Below are 24154 nucleotides of genomic sequence, written 5' to 3'. Positions count from 1 at the left end.
CAAAGGTGGAAGGATTGGTGGGTGATTGGAAGAGGGTCCTCCTGGCCGTGCCTCATTCATCCTCCTGACAGCCTTGGCAAGAGCTATAGGATGGGTATGAAGAGGCCAGCTGGGGACCACTCTAAAACAGAAGAGCCAGAGAATTCAAAAGCTGTGCATGTTTACAGGTGTCTTCTGGTGTGGTTGTGCTATGGAGTTTAGGAATGTTTGGGGAGCAGGTTAGAGATGCCCTTGTAGACATTAAGAATCAGACACTGGAGGAGGATGCTGGCAAGAGGGATTTTATTTGGAGGATATCAATTCTTCTGCCACACCTGAGTCTCCAACACGGACTCAAATTGCTCTTTCCCAAACCCCAGGCATGATTGAGAGAGACACGGGGTGGGGAGCCTGAGGCACTGGGTAAGAAATTTGACTACGTGGTCTCTCCAGAAGGAAGCTTTGGTGATGAGTGATGAGACAGCGCAGTGGCAGTGGGAAATGGCTCGGAAGGACCCTTCCACCCCAGCAGAAGTGAATTTGCGTGGGGAAGGCCGTGATCATTGGTGGCTTAGAAAAGGGTCTTGGGTTAGGGTCTGCGGTGCGTGTCACGAGGGCCTGGTTAGAGACCCTCCTATCCAACTTAGTCAAACCAGAGAGAACTCAGGTGGAGGGCACTTGACCAGAGAGACAGTGCTCCTTCTAGGAACTGCATAAAGCCCTGTCTCCCGTTGTACCTGGACCCAGGGTTGGGAGCATATGGGAGAATTTAGCTGTCTGGGGGAGACTTGTGTTTGGGGGTTTGGGATGGAATTGCAGGGCAGGATGAGTGACCTTGTTTTAAATTATGTTTCTCACTACCCCATCTGTTTCCTGAGAGACCAGGCTATTGCTCTCTGCCTCTGGAACCAGGAGAGCATCATCTGTACTGTTAAAGGATGTGGGGATCCCAAGAACAACAGGCTATGTTTAGGGGAGTTGCCTCTAGAAGCCAGCGTTCTCTCTTTTCCATGTCCCAACCTCCCATCAGGGCTCTATCCCAATGCCAGGCTATCCGGGTCCTGGTCCTGCCAAAATCTGTGGGACCGAGAGAAGGAAATAGGGGTCCCTTTGCAGTGCCCTGTCAACTCCAGTCTCTCCTGCACAGCTCCCCCACCCCCATCACTCTAGAGCTGCAAACGTGGAAGCGGGGAGTCCCTCCTTCCCCAAACCATCCAAGATTCCATTGCCTCCCCCCCTCTCTACACCCTCCCCCAGCTGATTTTGTGCAACGAAGGCAGAGGGGAAAAAAAGACCAAGGGAAGAGAAGGGGAGGGAGCCACGTCGGCCGTGGGCAGCCAGGATGAGCGGTGCGGGTGGGGCTGTGGAGGGGACTGCAGGGGCTATAATTAAAGGGAAAATATAGAGTTTCCAGAGAGGCAGGCTGGAGACGGCAATGGAGGGCCGGGCCTTCATCAATTATCCCCACCATGTGGCAGCAACTTGTGGCCCAGGATCTGCCCGGCCTAGTGCCAGCCACTGCAGGGCTTGGGGGGGGCAAGGGGTGCTGAGGTGCTGAGATGGCAGTTTCTTCCACCTCCAGTGTGGGTCAGGGACAAAGGGCACCCCCCCTGCGACAGGGGATGAGAGACTTGTTGCTCAGGTAGTGGTCAACCCTTTGGACTGGTTGTCTGGGGCAGGGTGTCACAAGCTTGGGGTGAGGGTTGGTAAGACCTGGCCACCTCCCTGCTGACTGAGTTTTGGCAGCCAGAAGGTCTCCTGCCTACAGCCCCCTTCCCGTGTGCGCCCTGTCCAGGCTGTCCCATCTTTGCCTTAAAGAAGAGATTAAGCCTCAGAGATGTGGATTGGGAGTTGCTACATCATGGGCCTGGGGTCCTGAGGGATGTTCAGGGAGCCCTGGGGTGGGGGTGGGCTTTGTGGGTGTGGTCTGTGACAGACACCACCCCAATGTCCAGTTTCAGACCTCCAGCCCCGGGACTGCAGGCAGAGGGTTGCCAGGCATTCTTTACACGTGGCACAGAACTGAGGCCCAGGGCCTCCTCTGCCACTTTTTGACTTGAAACGCTTGGCGGGCACCCAGCCCGAAGATGTGTCTTTAATTTCTGCAGCATGACAGTGAGAGGAAGAATGTGTTTGGGGTCTCCTCCCAGCCTGACTGGGCCTCCTTGGCCAGGACTGAGGGCTTGAGAATGGGGGGAGGGTTGGGGGAAGGAGCTGGGCTGGAGAGGGGAGGAGACGCCACCTCATCTTTAGGAAACTCTGAAGCTCTGGCTTCTTGTGGAATGCAAGACTTTGTCCGGCATTTGGATGGGGGGAGCAAAAGCCAACATCTCCTTCCTCTTACCCCCAAGAAATGGTAAAGTCATCAGCACTTAGGGAAAAAAATTCCTCAAGAAGAAAAACAGAAAGAAGAAAGTGCTGAGCTCTGAGTTCTCTCCGTCTCCAAATTTCCCCAAGTGCCCTCCTTCCATGAGGGGGGGAGAAGGCCTATGCTCCCCAGCTCCCCCTCCCTCTGGAGTCCCTCAAGCCCCCAGCCTGGACTTGATGGTGTAGGAGAAGGGAGCAGAGGCAGCCCAGGTGTGGGTACATCTGGTGAGCAGGTGGGTCAGCCCTTTCCAGCTGCTCTGGTTCCCGAGGTTCCATTGCCTTCCTTCCCCTGATTTGACCTTCCAGAATGCTCCTCTCTCCCCACCCTGGCCCCAGACTGGTGAGGCAGTAAGGTTCTCTAAGAGAGGGGCTGAGGAGAGAAGAGAAGAGTCGAAGAGTGAGACTGCAGTGAAGACCTTGGTTTTCAAGTGTCCTCATAATGAAGTTCTGCGCGGTTCCTGTTGAGAGACCCTGGGGGCAGAGTCTGGGGACAGACCCCATGGTGTGTGGGGTCCTCTCTTTCTCCCTGGCCTCAGCAGTACCCCTTCTAGGCCCCTTGGTCCTTAGTCAAGTTCCTTAGCTTCCAGGCACAGTTTATTCTTTCTATGCCTCAGCTCACCCCAAGTCCCTCTGCCTTCTGAGATCTCCCTCCAACTTTCATCCTTTCTAGGTTTAAAGGGAAGATGATGAGTTAAGTTTGTCCACGTTGAATGTTAGGTGCCTATAAGACATCCAATCAGAACCGTGGAGGAAACCTTTTGGTGTCTTTGTGTGGAGTTCAGAGGAGACAAATGTGGGACCCCCAGCGTGATGGTGTGGACGGAACTGGTTGCAGAGAAAGCACGGAGGGAGAAGAGATGAAGGGCTAGGACAGGGCCCTGAGCATTTAACGGTTTAAGGGTTTGGCAGGGGAGGAGGAACCTGCACAGGAGACAGGACAAGAGTGAGAGAAATAGAAGGGCAAGGAGGAGAGGGATGATGGGGTGTCATATATGCAGAAAGAAGAATGTTCTAGACGGACAGTTCTATGCTGTTAGAAGGAGGGAGAGTTATATGCTGCAGAAATAATTCATATGATAAGAAGGAAAATGTTCGCTGGATTTAGCCACCCGGCAGCTGTATGTGAGCTGTTTAGGTGGTGACTGGCAAGGAAGCCAGACTGGAGTAGGCTGAAGAGTGAGTGAGAGGTTAGGAAGCGGGGTCAGAGTGCAGGCGACTTGGAGGTGGGGTTTAGCTGTGAAGGGGCGGAGAGGAAGCAGACAGACACCTCATTCTTCGTCCCTTCCTCCTCTAGTTCTTTCCTTCACTGCCTCCACCCCTGCTCCTTTTCCTCTTTCTGTCCCCTGCCTCGCTCCTCTTTCTCTCAGTGAGACTCTGCTTCTTTCTCCATCCTTCCCCTCTCTGGAACGTTTTTCGGGTTCTCATTGCCTGTTTTTGCTCTTCCTCCCTCTTTTCTTTTCTTCCCAGGTGATCTAAGCCCTTAAAGAGCCACATCCAGGCCCCGCCTCGACCTTACCCTCTTCTAGATCAAGCCCTCAGTCCAGGATCTTGAACAGAAGTCTTGCTTTGTAGCCTTGGTAGATCCTGCCCCATTTCTGGGCACCCCCACCTCCATTCAAGAAGGGGAAGCTTGGGGGCAGAGGAACCAGGGAAAGTATTGGGATGAGCTGGGAGAAAAGGCCTGGGATGTGGTTCATAGGTGACACTGGGACTGTCATGTTAACGCTGTTCCCCCAGGCCCAAGTCCAGCCACCTCACCAGGTCCCAGCCAGGTCCCAGCTGAGAACAGTGGGCTAGATGGGGATATTGTCAGACTTGGGGGTCCAAGTCTGCCGCTCTGCTCTGTGCTGATCACAAGTGTAGGGTCAACACCCGTTTTTCCTGCTGGAGCGTGAGCTGCTGGGCAGGGACGTGTCACGGTCTCCATCTATAGCTCCCTCCCTGTATCTGGAGGCAGAGCAATTTCTCATCAAAGGTTGAGTGAGTGAGTGTCATTTACCCTTCTCTGGTTTGGTTCAGTACTATGCTGGTTTTATCCCATTCCCCACTTATTTTCTTTTTCCAATTCTTTTATCTCCCCCCACCCGTACCCTTTTCCTTTTCCATGTATTTTTCTTCCTTTTCTTGGTTCTTTTCTTTCCCTTTCCCTCTCTCCTCTGCCTCTGGCCCGCTGTCCCTCCCCTCCACCCACACACTGCTTCTTCACACCCCCCCCCCCACCTCGGTTTCTCTCATATTCTCTTCCCACTTCTCTGGTGCTCCATCCATCCTCGCTCCTGATGCCTGAGCTCCGCCACAGGAGAGCAGCAGCAGCTGAGAGGGGCGGGCCAAGGCTTGCATCACAACCAGATGTCTGGTGGAAGGGTTCAGGAGATAGACTCAAAAGTTCCTCTGAAGCTTGGATTAAAAAAGTAAAAGAGTGAGGGATGGCAGCCTCTTTGATGCAGAGGCACCTGTCCAGACCCTGATCTCCTTCCTTCACCCCCACTCCCGTTTCCCCCACAGACAAACCTCAGCCACAGATGTCTGGTGTTTTCCACTTCTACATCAGCTACCAGTTCTTCCTCCTGGCAAACCTAGGATTCTAGACTTTCTGGGGTGGGGTGGATTGGGTGGGAGGGTGAAGGAGGATCCCATCCTGCTTGCTTGCACCAGCCCTGCACAGAGCACCCTTTTGGATAGAGGCTGGTCTGGATGTAGAAAAGATCCAGAATTATTCATGAGACAATATTTATACACCAGGCATTTTGTTGGGCACTGGACATTCAGTGTCTGCCTTCATGGAGCTTATGTGTGGCAGCGATAGACATGAATGAAATCACAGGTATAAATGTGTAATTGCAACTGTAAAGTTTACGCAGGAAAGGAACACACTGCTGAGTGGCAGGCTTTCCAGGGAGTCTACCTTAGATCTGGGGGCCCAGTAAGGCATCCCTGAATAGGTTGACAGATGAGTAGACATAGGTAAGGGGTAGGTGGCAGGGAGGCGGGTTGAGGTGGGTATGATGGTACCACATAGGCAAAGGCCCTGGGGCAAGACGGAGTATGGCAAGTTCTAGATGCCCACGGAGTCCAGAGAAAGCCAGTGTAGTTGAAACACAGGAAGCAAAGTCCAGGCAGGGCCGAAGAAGCCACACGAGGGATGTTAGTCTTTGTCCTTAGAGCTTTGGGCCCAGAGCATCTGAAGCAGGGAGGGTCACAATCACGTCTGCATTTGTACAAGATCATCAGGTACTGGAGGAAAGCCATGGTGGAAGGGCGCTGCTGTATGCATTCAGGTGAGAGGTGATGAAAACTTGGACTAAGGTGAAAGAAAGGGAAACAGAAAGAAGAGGATGGATTCAAGAGCCTTTTAGGAGGCAGAATTGACCGGCACTGGAGTTGGATTGGACTTGCAGTGTGGTGGTGGTAGGGAGTACAGGTGACTCCTGGTCTTTTGATCTGAGAGACCAGAGCTGTGGTACCCTGGAAGAGAGGAGGCTGAGTGAGGACCTGTTTGGGGAAGAAGATCCTGAGTTTGGTGCCCACTGCAGACATTCTAGTTGACTCTATTCAATGGATGATTACTACAGACTTCCTGGGGCCAGCCCTGTGCTGAAGACAGCTCTTGACCTCAGAGAGTGGGGAGTCAGGGAGGGGAGTAAAATAAACACAAAAATGTCTCTTGCCCAAGTCAGCACTGGCTGTGTGACTTTGCGTAAGTTGCTTCATCTCTCCGAACCTCATTTCCCCAATCTGTGAAATGGGGTAGTAGTAAGACCACCTTGCTGGCCGGTGTTATGCTTACTACATGGAAGCCTCCAGAGAGATGCAAAAAGTGATGAGAAAGCCAACAAGAGATAAGGCAGGTTTTATGGAGGAGGCTGCTTTGGAGCTGGGCCAGGGATTGCAGGTGACAGGGTTTGAATGAAGACACACACACACACTCATTCTCCAGGGGTGGAGGTGGGAGAGAAAGAGAGAAGGTCTTGAGCAGAGCAAACATGGAAGAAAAGCCTGGACAGGTAGAATGGGGCCACCTCCTTAGAAGCTTCGAGTTCTAGGAGAGGAATTTATAATCAACCTGGGGCTATAGAGCGCCAGTGGCTGCTTTTGAGCCAGGTGTGGCTGTGAGCCTTTTGCCAAGGACCTGCCCAGAGAACCTATATCTTGGTGACAGCAGAAGAACCCAAGTTAGAAAGCTTTGGCCCTTGTGGGGAGTGGGAGATGCAAGGAAAGTGGGTGGGATTTGAGATCTCAGATGAACAAGAAAACGTGGCTTGGGAGCAGGCAAAGAGATAGGCCAGGTGACCCCTCCGAAGTTGGGTTTCAACTTCTATAGATTCCAGAACTTTACAGTTTTAAGGTGGGAATATCATAGAACAATAGGTGTTCCGTTGGAAGGAAACTTTGAGCTCATTCAGCCCTGCCCTCCCCAATTTGCACAGAGGAGAAAACTAAATAAAGCCCAGAGAAGGGACATGACCTGAGCAAGGCACACAGCTGAGATTGAGGGGTCTGAGGTAGGATCCTTGCCTCATTTCAAAATCCTGAGTGGCTGGGGAGCTGGAGGAGCCAGGAAAGCAACTGGGGGGGGGGGGGAAGGGAGTCGACACGACACAGGGATCCCACAGAACACCAGTCCAGACCTGTGGGGACAGGGTGAGAGAGCTGCTCCCCAACGCTCAGCTGAGCCATGTGGCCAGAGGGGGAAGGGAGCCTGGTGGGCAGGGTGGAACTGCCACATGGAAGAGGCTTGATGCGAACCATCTGGCCAGGGCGGAGTGTGGGCTGCAGGGAAAGGAGGAGCAGGAGCCGGGAAAGAGGCCATGGTGGGCGGTAGATGGCGGGTGAGGGCTGGGAGTGGCCCGCCTGGAGGCCCCTACCTTCCAGACTACTGCAGCCCAGACGCCTTCACAGCCGTGGCCTGGCCCATCCAACCCGCTGACCTCATTCCCAGCTCCCCTCCCTTGCGGGCCCCCCTCTGCCTGCCACGTAGTCTGAACGCGTTAGCTGCATCCATTGCTTGGGGAGGAAGAGCAGACTGACATGGGTGCCCTGAGCCCAGAGCCCTCCCAGGTCAGGTGGACCTGAGGGAACAGTTGTGTCTCCTGAGCCCCCAGACTACGCTGGGCCTCAGTTTCCCCTCCCCAAAATTGAGCCCAATAAATGGAGTGGACTGGGATCTGGGAGGAGGGGCGTGAAGTGAGTTGGAGTGGGCAAAACCGGGCGGGGGTGGGCTCTTTGGAAGTCATGTCAGCTGTCCCTCTGCCTCCTCAGGGCAGGATGGCTGTTATTTGCAGGCCCAGGAAAAGGTAGAGGCAGGACCTCTTCCTGTTCTCAAACCATTCTCAGTAAAGGGAGCTCCCTGAAGGCGTGTGTGTCCTCTGTCTGATCTAGGCTTCACTGCCCTGCTGCTTGGGAACTACCATGCTTAGCTAGGATGGAAGTGGGAAGCCCTTCATCTCCCCTCCGCCAGGCACCTCTCCTTCACTGCGGCCTCCAGGCCAGAGCCTCTCCTGAGCTCTGCCTCTTGACCTTCTGCCTCCCCCTGCCTCCCTCCCCTCCCCCCCCAGATCCTGGGTCCTCTCTCCAGCTGCCCCAGCTGAACAGGGGGCTGTCCCAGGCCGCCTCTCAGGGCGTTCCAGGCCTGTGAGTCATCGGGAATGTCTGCTCTGGCTGCTGCTTCCCTCCAGTGGCTGTGGACCCTTTTTCCCCTCCTCCCCCTAGCTAAGGGCAAGGGTGCCCCTCCCAGGCAGGGGCTCTGGAGGAGGGGGAGGAAAGCCATGTCAAGACCAGTGAGGCACTGTTCTCCCAATACAGTGAGGGAAGGGTTTAGAGGACTCCCCCTGTCCCTCACATATAGAATTTCCTGTCCTTTTCCCCATTTCCTAGGTGGGGAAACTGAGGAGGGGCAGGTGGGAGAGGGTGAGAAACTTTGCTAGGCTCAGGCTCCTCCCCACTCTGTTTTAGGGCTCAGCATCACCAAACTGGGAAGCCGCCCAAGCCTCTTTCTAAAGGGCCCTCCCCACATTCTGGCAGGAAAGCTGGAGAGAGGCTGCTGCTACTACCACAGACTCCAAAGATGACGCGTCCTGGCTGGGGTAGGAAGTCCACGTGTGTAGGAAAGCGGAAGGCCCGGAGCTTGGACCCTTCCCACGGGGCCCCTGCACCTTGTGCGGCTGTCCCCCATCCCCTCCTCCTCTCCTGTCTCTCCTCCTATGCAGCCCTGTCCTGCTTCCTCCTCCTCCAGCCTGAAGAAACAGCTGGGGGTACAGGGGAGACTGAGGGGAAGGGCAGGAGTTGGGGAAAGTTCCCAATGCCCTCCTCCCCAATTGCCCTCCTGTCCCCCTTTTCCCCCCATCTTCCTTCCCCACAGCCCTGGATTCATTGTCTAGAGACCAAGGGTCTAGTACCCAACTTGCCTAGTGACTGGGCATTTCATATCCCATAGCAGTTTCCTCACCTGTAAAATTGGTGTCTGGACAGAAAAAGTCCCTACTGGTGGGGTTGGTCTATAATTGTGACTTCCCAGTCAGACAGACAGACAGACACTCATACACACACACACACACACACACACACACACACACACCCTCATATCCAGTGACTCATATACTCTCACACACATCCCTTTACACATTCAAGTACACCCTTCCACACATACATTTGCACGTGCACATGGCCCTCTGCTTGCTTTGGGTGTAGCAACCCCCCCACATTTTCTATTTTCCCCTTTCTAACAGCCCTCCACTTCTTTTCTCGTTCCTGTCACACCTCTCCTGCTTCCCCATCCCTATACAATTTCCTCCTTCTGGTTCTCTTTCTCCTGAGGTCATTGGCAGGGGAAAGGAAGAAAGAGTGGGATGTGAGATTTGAACGTTAGAGTATCAGACATCTGACCCTGCCCAATACCACTCTCACCACCCCCTCAGGTCCCTTGGCTCTTGCTGAGGTTTTGGGTGCGAAGGATGTGAGAGGGGGAGCAGGACTAGAGCAGAGAAAGGCTTGCTCTTCTCCACTCAGCTGGGGGCCTGCAGGCCATGCCCCTCACTTCTCTTTCTGAACTTCGTTAACATTCACTTTCAAAATCTCTGTCCCACAGACATCCTGGGGCCTGCGTGTAAGCGTGATGATTTTAGCAGCTTTTGTGCTGGCTGCATTGCCCCAGGCGGCACCCTTCTAGGAACTTCCGCCTAAGGGAATCTGGTCAGAGCTCAGAAAGGACTGTTCCAGGGATGAGCTATCTGTTGGCCAGGAAAGGCGTGGGAACTGGGCAGCAGAGCGCACCCCTCAGACCCAGACTGACTCAGGAATAACCACAAACATCTGTACCAGGCTGTGCCATAAGCACTTCACATGGTTGAACTAATGTACTCCTCACAAAGCCCTCTGAGGGGGACATTGTAATTGTCTCCAGTTTCAGAAGAAGAGAGAGAGAGGCACAGAGAGGTTAAGTCAGTTGCCTGAAGTCACAAAGCTAGGAAGTGACTGAGCTAGGATTCAAACCCAGGCAGCCTGGCTCTAGAGCCCACAGGCTTAATCGCTACTCTTGACAGGTCCAAGAGACCCAGGGTGGATGCCAAGGAATGCCTTCCTGCCTAATCTGAAGAAGTGGCTGTTCGCACAAACATGCTGCTTCATCTGTGTGCCTGTATGGGGAGGATTGCAGTCACATGGCTGGAAATTGGTCGCAGGCACCATTGTAGCTGGAAGGCTCTCTCAGGGCCATCTCCTCCCATTTGCCAAGGAACTTTTGTGAGCTGACAGCACCGCGTGTCATCTCATCTAATACAACATCTCTGGGAGGTGAGTCTAAATACCTCTGTTTTACAGACAGAAAACCTGAGACTCAGAAGGATCAAAGCGTTGCCTCAGAACCCCTTCCTAGAGCTGAGAGAGAACCCAGGTACCCCAACAGCCAGATCATGCTTCTTCTCATTGCCCTATGCGTCCCCTATTTACAAATCCACACAACCACTAGACACACATAGCCATGTACAACAGACCACGGGCAACTGGGAAGAATTACAGCCCTCAGTCGTGTTTCAAGTGGTACTTTGCTCCCCCTCACTGACAATTCCCCAAGAAAGGTTTTACACCCATTCTGTCGGTGCTGGAGATCCCCAGATAGGAAGTAGTGCTACTGATTTGGTCCTGTGCCTGCCTGCCTGGAGTAGCCACCGAGCCAGCACTCTTCTTATGGTGCTCTGCTACTTGCCACCCTCACTGTCATCCAGCTCAGAAGCACCCCTGCACAAACCCCATCCCCACTGAGCACACATGCATGTAACTGACACAGGGAAATTATACCAATGATGCACCTGCATGATACAGGCTAAAAGTTTCTTGGTGTTTTCTGTGTGCCAGGCACTGTCCTAAGGGCTGCACATGTGTTAGTTCACTGAGTGGCTACAAAAATCTTATGATGTAAGTTCTGTAATGTCCTTGCTCTCATTTGACAAATGAGGAAACTGAGGTTCAGAGAGGTTAAGTAATTTGCTCAAGGTCACACAGCTAAGAAGTTGCAGAGCTGAGATTTGAACATAGGATCTCACCACTATGCTATAGCCCTTTCTCTAACACTGACTGGGCACTATTCAATCAGTCCGTCAGCAACCACTACTGACCACCCTGCTATGCCCAGCACCACACAGTAGATGGGGGCTGTGCCTGCACTCACACTCCTTCCTTCCCAGAGAGCCTCCTCCCTAGCCAGCTAGGACATGTGGATCTTGGCTCTGGTTAGCATTTGACACCTAGTGAGGGAAAATATTGAGGTGGTGCCAAAGCATGAATGGAAACACAGAGACAGGGAGATGCAAATGGGGTAGGACAGCTGGGGGCTAGGGCTGGGGCAGGGGCCTGGGCGGGGACATCTCTGTACTTCTGCCTCTGTTCTGGTCTTAGGCTCACATCTATTCTGTATCTCTGTATCGCGGATCTTCTCCTGGCATCTCTGGCTGATTCTGTCCGTATGTGTTTCTCTGTGTTTGTATCCATCTGTCTCCTGACTTTCCCTGTCCCTTCAGATGCTATCAGCCCCTGTGGGAATGATGGGTCAGAGGCTTAGTCACCCACCAGCAGAGTGGACATCAGGTCTGTCACAGGATCCTCCCTACTGGCCTCCTGTCTATAAAGGACCACAGTTCTCTCCGCCTCAATGCTTTCTCCCAGGCTTTCTCTGTCCCTGAAGACTAATCTCTGCAGGTCAGCCTAGATATCTCCAGGTTATATGAGGTCTGACAATTAAGTTTGTGAACTCATCCTATAAAAAGTGCTACATACCTCATTGCTGAATATCACTATGGACACCTTCGAAGTACTCCCCGTGGGAAGCCATGCACCCATGCCAGCGCCTAGTCCACCCTTCAAAGCAATTTGGGAACTCTTTTTCTGGAATGGCCATCAGAGCTGTTGTCGTATTACGCTTGATGTCCCAAATGTCATCAAAATGTCCTCCTTTCAATATTTCCTTTATCTTTGGGTAAAGAAAGAAGTCATTGGGGGGCAGATCAGATGAGTAGGGATGGTGTTCCAAGACAGTTATTTGTTTCCTGGCTAAAAACTCCCTCACAGACAGTGCCATGTGAATTGGTGCATTGTCATGATGCAAGAGCTGTGAATTGTTGGCGAAAAGTTCAGGTCGTTTAACTTTTTCATGCAGCCTTTTCAGCACTTCCAAATAGTAAACTTGGTTAACTGTTTGTCCAGTTGGTACAAATCCATAATGAATCATCTCTCTGATATCAAAAATGGTTAGCAACGGGGCCGGCCCGGTGGCTCAGGCAGTTAGCGCTCCATGCTCCTAACTCCGAAGGCTGCCGGTTCGATTCCCACAGGGGCCAGTGGGCTCTCAACCACAAGGCTGCCAGTTCAATTCCTTGAGTCCTGCAAGGGATGGTGGGCAGCGCCCCCTGCAACTAGCAAGGGCAACTGGACCTAGAGCTGAGCTGCACCCTCCACAACTAAGACTGAAAGGACAACAACTTGACTTGGAAAAAAGTCCTGGAAGTACACACTCTTCCCCAATAAAGTACTGTTCCCCTTCCCCAATAAAAAAAAAAAAAAAAAAAAAAAGGTTAGCAACATTGTTGCAACAAGTTCACGAACTTAATTGTATGTGTAGGATGCGTCGTGCCTCCCCCTATAGATCCGGGGAAGAAGCTGTAGCCCTACCATCAGGCAGGGAGCTCTCGAGAGTCGAGAGTAGGGATAATGTCTCTTCATTCAGACTGAGAGCTCCCTGAGGGCAGGGACTGTTTCTCCTCCACTAGATTAAGGTTCCTTGAAGGTATAACCTGGATTTCTTCCACCAGACTGCTGGCAGGGCCTGTCTCTTCTTTCCTCTGGATTTTCCTGGTCTCTAGCTTGGGAGGTATTTAGCAGGGATGAAGGGACTGAAGAATTCCCCACTCTCCATATCTCCCTCCAAATCCTATTGAAATTTTAATGCTTTAATGTTCACCACACTTCCACTCCCTCCGTTCCAGATGGGTCCTTACTTCCAGCTGGGGCAGCTGGAGATAAGGAAAGACAGCAATACAAGTAACCAACATTCCACAGAGAAATCGGCAGTGGGCAGGGATCCTGCCCAATAACCAGTCCTAGGGAATCCAAGCTTGGCCTCCTCCCGGAAGCCTTCCTGGACTAGCAAAGCCCACCTGTATTTCTTCTCATTTTTGGAAATATTTACAGTTCATCTGTCTGATGATTTTCTAGTGTTATTTTTTTTTTAAATAACCTTTTATTTTCAAGTGATTTTAGGTTTACAGAAAAGTTGCAAAGAGAGTATAGAAAGTTCCCATGTACCCCTCACTCAATTCCCCTAATGTTAACATTCTACATCACCGTGGTACATTTGCCAAAACTAAGAAGCCAACATTGGTACATTAGTATTAACTAAACTCCAGACCTTATTCAGATTTCACTAGTTTTTATACTAATGTTCCTTTTCTGTTCCAGGATCCCATCCGGGATATCAGGTTGCATTTGGGTCATTATGTCTCCTTGGTCTCCTCTGGTTCATGACAGTTTCTCAGTATTTCCTTGTTTTTCACAACCTTAGTAGTTTTGAGGGATCCTCGTCAGGTATTCTGTAGAATTTCTTAGTGTCATTTTTCAGTAATAAAAGCTTTTCCTCAAATGAAACCCTGTGCAGAGTCCTGGTATGTGAGCAGATAAACGTGGAGCTGCTCTGGTCACAGCAGCAATGGGGTGAGGGGGAGCCTAAATATGAATCTCCCTGGGTTCCCCTGAGAACTCTATGAAACCCCTGTGGTGTCATGGAACCCAGCTTGAAAACCATTCATTGAGGCCAAGCTCTGCCCACGGCATGGTTTTTTTCCTATATACCCTGGACAGGTCATGATAGACTCAGGCTCACATACTTCCATCACTATTTTTTTTTTTAGGGGAACAGGACTTTTTAGGGGGACAGTGTGTACTTCAGGACTTTTTTCCAAGTCAAGTTGTTGTCCTTTCAATCTTAGTTGTAGAAGGTTCTGTTCAGCTTCAAGTTGTTGTCGTTTCAGTCTTAGTTGTGGAGGGCGCAGCTCAGCTCCAGGTCCAGTTGCCGTTTTCTAGTTGCAGGGGGCGCAGCCCACCATCCCTTGCGGGAGTCGAGGAGTCGAACGGGCAACCTTGTGGTTGAGAGGACACGCTCCAACCAACTGAGCCATCCGGGAGCTCAGCGGCAGCTCAGCTCAAGGTGCCATGTTCAATCTTAGTTGCAGGGGGCGCTGCCCACCATCCCTTGCGGGACTCGAGGAATTGAACTGGCAACCTTGTGGTTGAGCCCCTGGCCCATGTGGGAATCGAACCGGCAGCCTTCGGAGTTAGGAGCACGGAGCTCTAACCGCCTGAGCCACCAGGCCGGCCCCCCATCACTATTTTTTGAGGAAGCTTTGATGACTGGAAAGTCCTTCGAAATCTGCCCTTCTCCAGCCTCTGTTGTAGGCACACCTGGGGGGTGCTGCCCAGGTACCCACTGCAGGATTGAGATACCCATTTCTCCGACTGATAGGAATGTGGGTGGCTACTGGCTCCCTATCCCTCTCCAAGAATTGCTGTCAGCCATACGGAGTAATTTTGCCAGAGATCGTGCTACCTCTTCAGAGGTGGTCATTCTATGACTGGTTGATGTGAGAGTACAAAAGCCCTAACCCTTGTCTCAAGGGGGGACAACTTTAAAGGGCTATCTCAGCTCCGGAGCTCCTTGTGGATCATCTGAGGCCTTCGTTGTGAATGTGTTGCAGTTAGAGACCTCCCTCTGCCCCGTCCTGCTTCATTCACTCAACAACAAATCCCCATTTCAGAGTCTGTATCCTGGGAACCTGTCCTAAGACATGTAGTGTCAGGAATAGCCTAAGGAAGAGGACTCTACAGTAGGATTTTGGACCTGAATCATCCACTGGCCAGCTTTACATTAGGTAAAGTACAAATGCTAGAACTGTCAGAGCAGACAATAGAACCTCAGAGAAACGGGCATACTAGAGTGGATATATTATGTAAAACCGAAAATTCACCAGATAGCTCCTAGAGGATGATAGAACTATTGAAACACAACCAAGTTCCAGCCTTGATTGCAGCTGATTGGCCAGGCGTGGTATCTTTACTAAGGCAGATTCACACACCTGAGGTGCATAGTATATGGCTACTGGTCCATTCCTATCAGGAGGGAGGAGCAGAAACAATTTACATGCACTTGGGATTGATAGTAGTGTATACATTTAAGGTTTTGTCCCAGAGTATATTACTCTCCCACTCTGTCATAATATAGTCTGAAGGGACCTAGATCATCTGGACATTCAGCGGAATATCAGACTGATCTACTATATTTTTTTTTTTTTTAAGATTTTATTGGGGAAGGGGAACAGGAGTTTTATTGAGGAACAGTGTGTACTTCCAGGCCTTTTTTCCAAGTCAAGTCGTTGTCCTTTCAATTGTTGTCCTTTCAATCTTAGTTGTGGAGGGTGCCGTTCAGCTTCAAGTTGTTGTCCTTTCAGTCTTAGTTGCGGAGGGTGCAGCTCAGCTCCAGGTCCAGTTCCCGTTTTCCAGTTGCAGGGGGCACAGCCCACCATCCCTTGTGGGAGTCAAACCAGCAACCTTGTGGTTGAGAGGATGTGCTCCAACCAACTGAGCCATCCAGGAGCTCAGCGGCAGCTCAGCTCAAGGTGCCGTGTTCAATCTTAGTTGCAGGGGGTGCTACCCACCATCCTTTGTGGGACTTGAGGAGTTGAACTGGCAGTCTTGTGGTTGAGAGCCCATTGGCCCATGTGGGAATCGAACCGGCAGCCTTCGGAGTTAGGAGCATGGAGCTCTAACCGCCTGAGCTATCGGGCCGGCCCTGATCTACTACTTTGATGATCTGCAGTTATCATCATGTTAATTGGACCCGAAAAGCAAGAAGTGGAGGGAACCTTGGTAAGACACACGCATTCCAGCGGGTGGGAAGAAAAAATCCCACAAAGATTTAGAGGCTCATAACACCCGTGAAGTCTTTACGGGTTTAGTGTCTGGAGCATGCCCGGACAGCTCTCCAGAAAAAAAGAAATTATTGCATCTCATATTTTTCACTACAAATAAGAAAGGACATCTGGTAGGCCTCTTTCAACTCTGGAGAAAACATACTTACACTTAGGAAAACTGCTCTGATACATTTACAGGTGACATAAAAGGCTGCCACATTTGAGTGAGACCCAGAGCAGGAAAGAACTCTACAACAGTTCCAGGTGTGACCACTTGCACCATAGGTCCCGTAGACCCTATTGTATTTGACATATTTGTGACATCAAAAAAGACTGACATTTCGATAGGAGAATCACAACCTAGACCCCTAGAATTCTGGAGAAAGGCCATCTGCATTGGAGGATTATATTCTATTTGAAAAACAGCTTCTTATATGCTCCAGGGCCCTGGTAGAGGCAGAGGACCTAAACAGGGACATCAGGGACAATGTGGCTGGAGCAGTCTATCACGAACTGGGTTCTGACAGACCCAACACATTTCCATGAGTCTCCTTCTAACTGAGCTGCCCAGCCTTCTGGTGATTACATTGCCTAGATAGCTCTTGAATGTCCCCGTGTGTGTCTATCAATGTTCCTCTTACTTCACATGTTAGCCAAAAACATGTGCTTCCAATTGGAGGTGGCCACAGACCAGAGTAGCAGGCCCCTCCATCTTATGACTCAAACAACAGACTTAATGGCTGTAACATTTTTCCTGAAATGTGGTCCATTGACCACTGGTAGTCCATGAAGGTCTATGAGTGGTCCACAGGTGCTGGAGTTTTCCGAGGATAAAAAGGATGGAATTATTTTATTCATAAATTTGAAATGCAAAATTAAGACATTCACAGCAGTCCCATTATGTTTCTAATCACGGTCACATTCTTCAACATTTGCATTGGCTACAAGGTTTGAATTTGGTTGGTCTGTCTTGGCAGTTTGTCTCGGGTGATATATTTTCAAGTCATTTATGAGTTTTGGTTATTACTTTTGTGATATGTAATATCCTCAACTCAAACAAGGAGTGTCTCATTAAAGCTTAAGAAAAGTAATGAAACTAGTAACCCAAATACAACTGGGAACAGTGTTATAAAAGTAAATAGCGAACAAGAATCTAATTCAAAAATATGTAAATCTCTAAGAACTGGGACATGAATGATGATTTCGCACAAGCAGCCGAGATAGAAAAGTGTAACTATGAGTATGATATTGACTATCCAGCACTGGAGGTCATTGGACTGACTCTCCATCCCCTCCTAATCCCCAGCATGTGTGTGTATTATGAAACTGTCAAATAGTGGCATAAAGCCATCAAGAGTTTCACATCATTTTCAAACACAGCACAGTGACCTTTCTGGTAACCATTAGAGTTTTTTTTTTCTTTTTCTTTTTTTCCAGAACGAGAGTAAAATAAGCTTTCCAGGACAAAATTCAGAGATTCCCCCACCTCCTCCTGTTTTTAAAGGCAGGAAGTAAAACAAAGCTACTCGAGTAGGTTTTAAAATTGCACTCCTTTTAGTAAAACACAGGTACAAGTAACCCTATCTGAGAAGCTTGTAAAACAGCCTATGAATGATGCACATTTTCCTCAGAGAGAATACAGAACCAGTTTTTGGCAAATTTCCTTTATCAAATGACAGCGTTGGGCATCACACAGTATCAGTGGCATACCTTACGAAAAAATAGTTTGGTTTTAATAAATCCTGCTATCTTACACTTCTCATTAAAAACAATAAAATTGTGCTCCTCTGAGGTTAGGTTTGGACTCTCACAGGTATTGGATACGTTGCCATCTGAGCAAGCTGTTGAAGATCTTAGAAGTGCTCTCGAGGGCATGATCAATGACTTAAAGAAAGGGTTCTTTCTCATCTCTTTTTTCAAAAATTCATGTGGGCCCATGTATGTGAAGTTGGTTAGAATCAATGATGTGTAGAGTCCAGACACACTTAACATATGTGTGGTTCACATATCAGGAAAAAAGCACTTAATAACTTTTAGTTTTTATCACTGAGAACAAATACTTCAGGAAAAAAAGATTCTTGGCTTAAGTGATTATTTTGTGAATCATGGTAGGAACTGAAAAGCTGGCTTGGCCATCACTGCGGAGGGAGCACCAGAAAGGGCACCGCTCCAAGGATGAAGGAAGTTGTGCCTAAAATCCAATTCCTATCTTTTTCCTGCTATTTCCCCAGCATTTTGGCAATGTCAGCTCCTGCCCCCCAGGACTCCTTCTCTCCTTCTCTCGTAGTAATATAATAGTATTCCCAATTTTCAGCTGGATACATGACCACTCAGAATAAAAACTACATTTCCCCTCCTCCCTTTCAGCTAGGTATCATCATGTGACAATGTTCTGGCCAATGGGATGTGAGCTGAAGTATGACTCAGGTCCTTATAAGGAGTGGGCACGCCTTTCGACTCCGCTTTCCTCCAACTACTTCTTGAAACCTCATGTGGTGGTGAGCCACCCTGGATCATGCTGACGTGGGTAAGACCTAAAGGTAGCAGAACAATAAAATAGAAGGAGCCTAGGTCTCTGGACAAACTAATAAAGAAGAACCACCTTTCCAGCCCTGGACCACCTGTCTCTGGATTATTTAGATGAAAAAGAAATAAATTGTGGTCTTCTTTAAGCCACTGTTATTCTGGTTCTCTGTAATGAATAGCCAAACCTAAGTCCTACCAATATAGAGCTGAAAGAAATAGTGAACACTGTGACTCTGAATCCATTTCATTCACTGAGTATACTTTTTAGCATCCTATGCAAAGACGAAGGCAGGAAGTTCAAAAGCCCACTATTCCACCATGAGATATTCTAGCTATGGAGGGGAAAGTGTCCCACAGGAGTTTTGAAAAGAATGCTGAGATAAAGAAAACTGTTTTCATGTCATTGATAAAGCCACTCAAGAGCACTTCTAAAATCTTAAGTGGTCTGCTCAGATGGCAATATGTTCAATATCTGTATTGCTCAGACATCACCAAACTATTACCATGTTGACTGTTAAGTATCAAGTTAGCAGAATTTCTTAAAACCAAACTATGGTGTGACTGCTCCATTATGAGAGTTTCATTCTTTCTCAACACTTAGTGATTTTTGTTTCTGAGCAGGAGAAAGGAATCCGTGACATATTATTCAGATTATTTGGAAACCACATCCAAATATTACATCAGAACTTAAAGAATTCTTTCTGAGGTCAAATTCAACCAAAGAGAGGATTACGGCTCTGTTTGTCACTCTCTTTCCTGGTGAAATACTCAGTCTTCTAACTTTTGGAAGCTTTGTACCTGTTGACCTAGTGTCCAGGAGAGTAGAAAATAGTCTTCAGGGAGAAACAGCTCTGTGATTTCTGGATTCTTCTTTGGTCTAAATCCACAACCATCTGAAAGAGCCACCAAACATTTGCTGTCATTTCTAATGACCTATAATTGTGGTTTAGGATTTTCTAATTTAGAACAAATAAGGAGTAAGAAAAGAATCTGACAGGATGTGAAAACTCCTTATGTCTCCTTCTTGCCACACAGGGCATAGATACACTGGTGGACATCTCTCTTCCTAATATGAAGCAATTGTCCTTCATATTACTTTAACAAAGATGCATTTTCATTATTTTAGAATTATAACGTTCTTTTTAAATTTGCTTAAACGAGCATTGGTGCGTGAGCTCCATGCTCATAAAGGGATTTCTGATGTGAAGAGTGTGGAACATTCTTTCCTACTGCCTAAGATGGCCGCATTCCACAGCAGATAAAGAAATCCCTAAACAGAATCCAGAGAGGCCCCTAAGACCTTGCAGCTCTGCTTGTCTGCCGCAGGCCTGTGTGCCAGCTGGACTGACCTTCCATCACAGCCTCTCCCAGTGGGTCACAAGCTCCTGCTCACAATGGCCCATCTGCTCCATTCCAAGTCCAATGTGAGAGGTATTAATGTTCCCATCATACAGATAGGACTCAGAAGTCCAGGGAGCTTCTCCCCAAAGACCCCCAACTTGGGAGGGGGAGGGACTAGGACAAGAACCCAAGACTTTTTATGCCCCCCAGAAAGGCTCTTTCTTCCACACTTAAAGGTCTGCAGACCAGCCTAAACCACAGAATAACAGTTACGGTTTACTCAGGACTTACTGAGTCCCAGGCCCCTATGCTTTCATTGTCTCCATCTTCACAACAGCCCCACAAACTATATCAATCATTAGTTGGCTCCATTTTACAGATGAGGAAACTGAGGTTCAGAGAGATTAAGTAACTTGCCCTCTGTCCCATTGCTAGGGAGTGGCAACAACAACCTAAAACTGAAGCCTGACAGTCAAGGGCTTTAATCTCCACAAAGGGCCTTTGCTTTGGGCTTGGAGTCTCCCCCTCTACAATCTCTTGATCCAGAGCTAGGATCCGAGCTGCTCTTTCCTTGGCCCTGTCCTACCACCCCTGGGAATTCCTCATCAGCCTCCCTACTTCTCTCCCTGCCCCACCTCGCTCCAGTGAAACCAGTTCTCCCAAAGGCCAGGTGGTCCTAAAAACATGTGCCTGCTCCTTCCTCCCCTCTCTGCCCCTTATGCAGTGGCCTCCTCGCCTGGGAGGACTCGAACCCCCGGCTGCCCCCAGGCCCTGCCTCCCCGGCTCCCGTGCCTCTGCTCCGGGTTCTGAACTTGTTCCGCCTGGGTCTCCCCCGCCTGGGTCTCCCCCACCTGGGTCTCGCCCGCCTGGGTCTCTCACGCGCTCCTTTCTTGAGCCCAGTTAAGAGGCCAGCTCCCTCCCTGTGAGCTCCCTGCCGGAGTAGGGCCGGGCTTCTCCCGGGTTTGAATCCTCCCCCTAGAGAATTCCCGCCGCTCATTTCCACAACTTCCACTTCCACTGCCAGTCACTGTCCCCAGGCACTTCTGTAGATTCGTTTTCCTCAGTGTCTCTAAAAGCAGTCTTTTCCTATCTGACCCTAGCCCCCTGTGCCTGGCCTGTACAGGCGGTCACAGCCCTCCCCCGGCTGCGCAGGGGCTCCCAGGCCTTCTGGGGCCCAGGGTCTAACCCGCTGTGAAGCCTTTGTGCCAGGGGCCCCTCCTCTGCCTAGAATATCCTCCTCCACCTACTGTATCAGGCTGCTCTCCAGCCTACCGTCCCTACATGTCTCTGACTAACCTTTCAGGGGCTCACCTTGGGTACCACCTCTGCAAGGAGCCGTCCCTGACCCACCCCATCATGGTTCTCCCACAGTACCTGCACCTCCCCTCCTGGAGGCCACGCTCTGCTTGGCTGCTTGCCCTCTCCCACCCCACCCTCCAATGCAGTAGCTCTGGGAGGACGGATCTCCTCTGTCATGCTCATCCGGGATCCTAGCACAGTGCTTGGCATGTAGTAGATAGTCATTGAATCTGGTGGGGGCAGTAGAGTAGAGCTCTTGAGATCTTCCCTCCGTCTTAGGTCTTAGACTTCCACTTCAAATCCCAGCCCCTCCTTTACTCAGTTGTGTGACTTTAGACAATTTTAGATAACAGTAGGTCTTTTTCACAGGGTTGTTATGAGAACTTAAAACACATAGAACAGTGCCAGGCATCAGTAAGCATGCACTATATATTGAGTAATATATAATAATTATTAATCTTATTTGTGATGTTAGTTTACTATTTCCTCTACATATCTCCCACTAAATAGCAGGCTTCTTGGGTGTGGGGTCCAACTTAGTCCTTCAATTCCTGACTCCCTAGAGTCCTGCCCAATGCATGACATCGGGCTGTCCCTTGGGTCCTGCCCCAGGAACTGAGTATTCTTCTGTGAAGCTCCCCTCCTCCAATTAGCATCTGACTCCTAATAGAGTTCCCACCCACTCCCCTCTCCTGAGGGCTCATGTGCCCCCAGAAACCTGGCCCCCTGACCACTCACTTAAGAGCAGTCCCAAAATCCAAAGGGAGAGATTCTTTCTTCCATCACACCTCCCATACCAGGGTAGATATGCCATCCCTCAGCCCTTTCTCAGAAAATCCAAAGCACAGGGAGCTCTAGAAAGAGCTATGGACTTGGAGTGTAGAGCCCCTTCCCCTAATCCTGGCTCTGCCACTAAACAGCTGTGTGACTTTGGGCAGGCCTCTTCACCTCTCTCAGACTTACTGTCCACATCTGTAAAATGGGAGTAATCCTAGCCCTGCCTCCTCATAGGGTTGTCTTGATGTTCGATTGCACAAACCAAAGAGAGGGTACTCTGTAAGCAGAGACAGTGTGGAGAAATGCAAGGCACAGCGACCATGAAGTTGGAAGTGGGGATCAGGACCAGGCCTGCAGCATCTCTGGTCAGGGCTGTGGCAAGAGTGTGGCCATTGGGCTCTGGGCTGGGCAGCAAGCTGTTACGAGGTTGGGTAGATTGGGGGATAAACCTAAGCCCAAGCTTTGTCCAAAATCACTCAAGGACTTCTGTTGGTCATTGTCTCCCTGCCACCTGCTCTCACTACTTTTCCCAAAGTACCTTCAAGTGCACCTGAGGGCCCCAAGACTCCTACTGAATCCTGATGCTCAGAGGCCCTGCCATGTCTGGCTGCCAGCTACAACTCTTTCCTTTCCTCCCCCCTCACCCACCCCTGCCCTGAACTCCAGCCCAGCTGAATTAGGAATTTCCTAACATTAGTCATGATTCCTTCAGTTGCCAGTGCCAACAGCTTAATCCAAAGTGGCTTAAGTAGAAAATTAAATATATTTGGCTTATTTAACCAAAAAGCCCAAGTACAGCTGGATCTATGGGCTAAAATGATATCAAGAAGAGTCAGTTTCTCTCTTATTTTTGCTTTTCTGTGAAATGCCCTTTTGCCCCTGAACAGTCTGGCTTCATGTGATGGTCTTAGGCAGTTCCAGGTTTATTTTCTAAAAGCTAAGAAACCCCTGGAGAAAAACAGAGCCTCTCTCACAATAGTTTCAGAAAAAAAGTCCCAATGTTGACCTATATTGGGCTGACTTGAGCCCTTCCCTAAACCAATGGCGGATGAAATATGTTGGTTGACCTGGGCTCATGCCCATATGCCCACTAGTGACTCATGAACCAAGAGTGGGGGAGGGGCAGTTCCTCAAAATAAAACTTGGTTGCTGTTTCTGGAAGAAGGAGGAATGAATGCTGGGGAAGGCAGGAGTAATAGATGTCCAAAACATTCTACCTCTTGGCTGCTAGCATATATACACACACCTACTTTTTTCCTACACATAATATTTATAAGCTTTTTTGTCACTATTTTTTTCTTCTTATTTGGAAATAATTTCAAATTTACAGAAAAGTTTCTGAAGCATTTGAGAGTAAATTGCCAACATGATGTTCCATCACCCCTGAATACTTTAGTATGTAAATCCTACAATGACATTCTCCTAAATAACTGCAAGTCAACTATAAAAATTATAGATATATTATTATAATTTATTCATTCTTTCACATTTGTCCCAATAATGTTCTTTGTAGCAAAAAGACACAATAAAATATCATGCATTGCATTTAATTGCTATGCATTTTGGGCAGGAATATCACAGAAGTGATGTTGTGTTCACAGTACATCTTATCAGGTGAAGTATGATTTCAATTTGTTCCATTACTGATAATGTTAACTTTGATATTTTGATTAAGATGGTGTCTGTCTACTAGGTTTATCTGCTGTGAAGTTACTCCTTTTCCCATTATAATTAATACATTTTTTTGTATGTGGGAAGATACTTTGTAAAGTACTGTGTAAAGTCCCATTCCTTATCCAAGCTGGACCCATTGTAGCATCCACTGATGTCTCTTGACTGAAATATTTTTATTATGATTGTTGCCAAATAGTGATTATCTAATTCCATCATTCCTTCTGTTATTCTACTCAATGGAAAAGCTTTATCTTTTCTTCACCTATTTCTTCATTTATTTATATCACTATTAAGATTATTATTTATTTTGATGCTCAGATTTTTCAGATTCTGCCAGTTGGAGACTCTTCAAGCTGGCATCTCTGTCTTTTTTATTTGTCTTTGCTTTGGACTGAATTATGCCCTTTTGAATTTCATGTTAAAGCCCTAACCCCCAATATATTTGGAGATAGGGCCTTTAAAGATTTAATTAAGCTTAAATGAGGTCATAAGAGTGGAACCCTGATCCAAAAAGACTTATAAAAAGAGGAAGAGACTCTCTGACTCCTACCTCACACTATACAGAAAAATTAGTCCTAGATGGATCATTAATCCATGGAGAACAATAGAAATGTGCCTTCAAAACGCTGAAGAAAAATTATTTGTCACCTAGAATTTTATACCCAGTAAAACTATCAATCAAGTGTGAGGATAAATTAAAGACCTTTTCAGGTGTTCAAAGTTTCAGGAATTATATCCCCCTT

Source organism: Rhinolophus sinicus, chromosome 12 (assembly GCF_057876585.1).
Source record: "Rhinolophus sinicus isolate RSI-liver-muscle chromosome 12, RSI-T2T, whole genome shotgun sequence".
Taxonomy (NCBI): domain Eukaryota; kingdom Metazoa; phylum Chordata; class Mammalia; order Chiroptera; family Rhinolophidae; genus Rhinolophus; species Rhinolophus sinicus.
Note: the sequence above shows the minus strand (reverse complement) of the source record.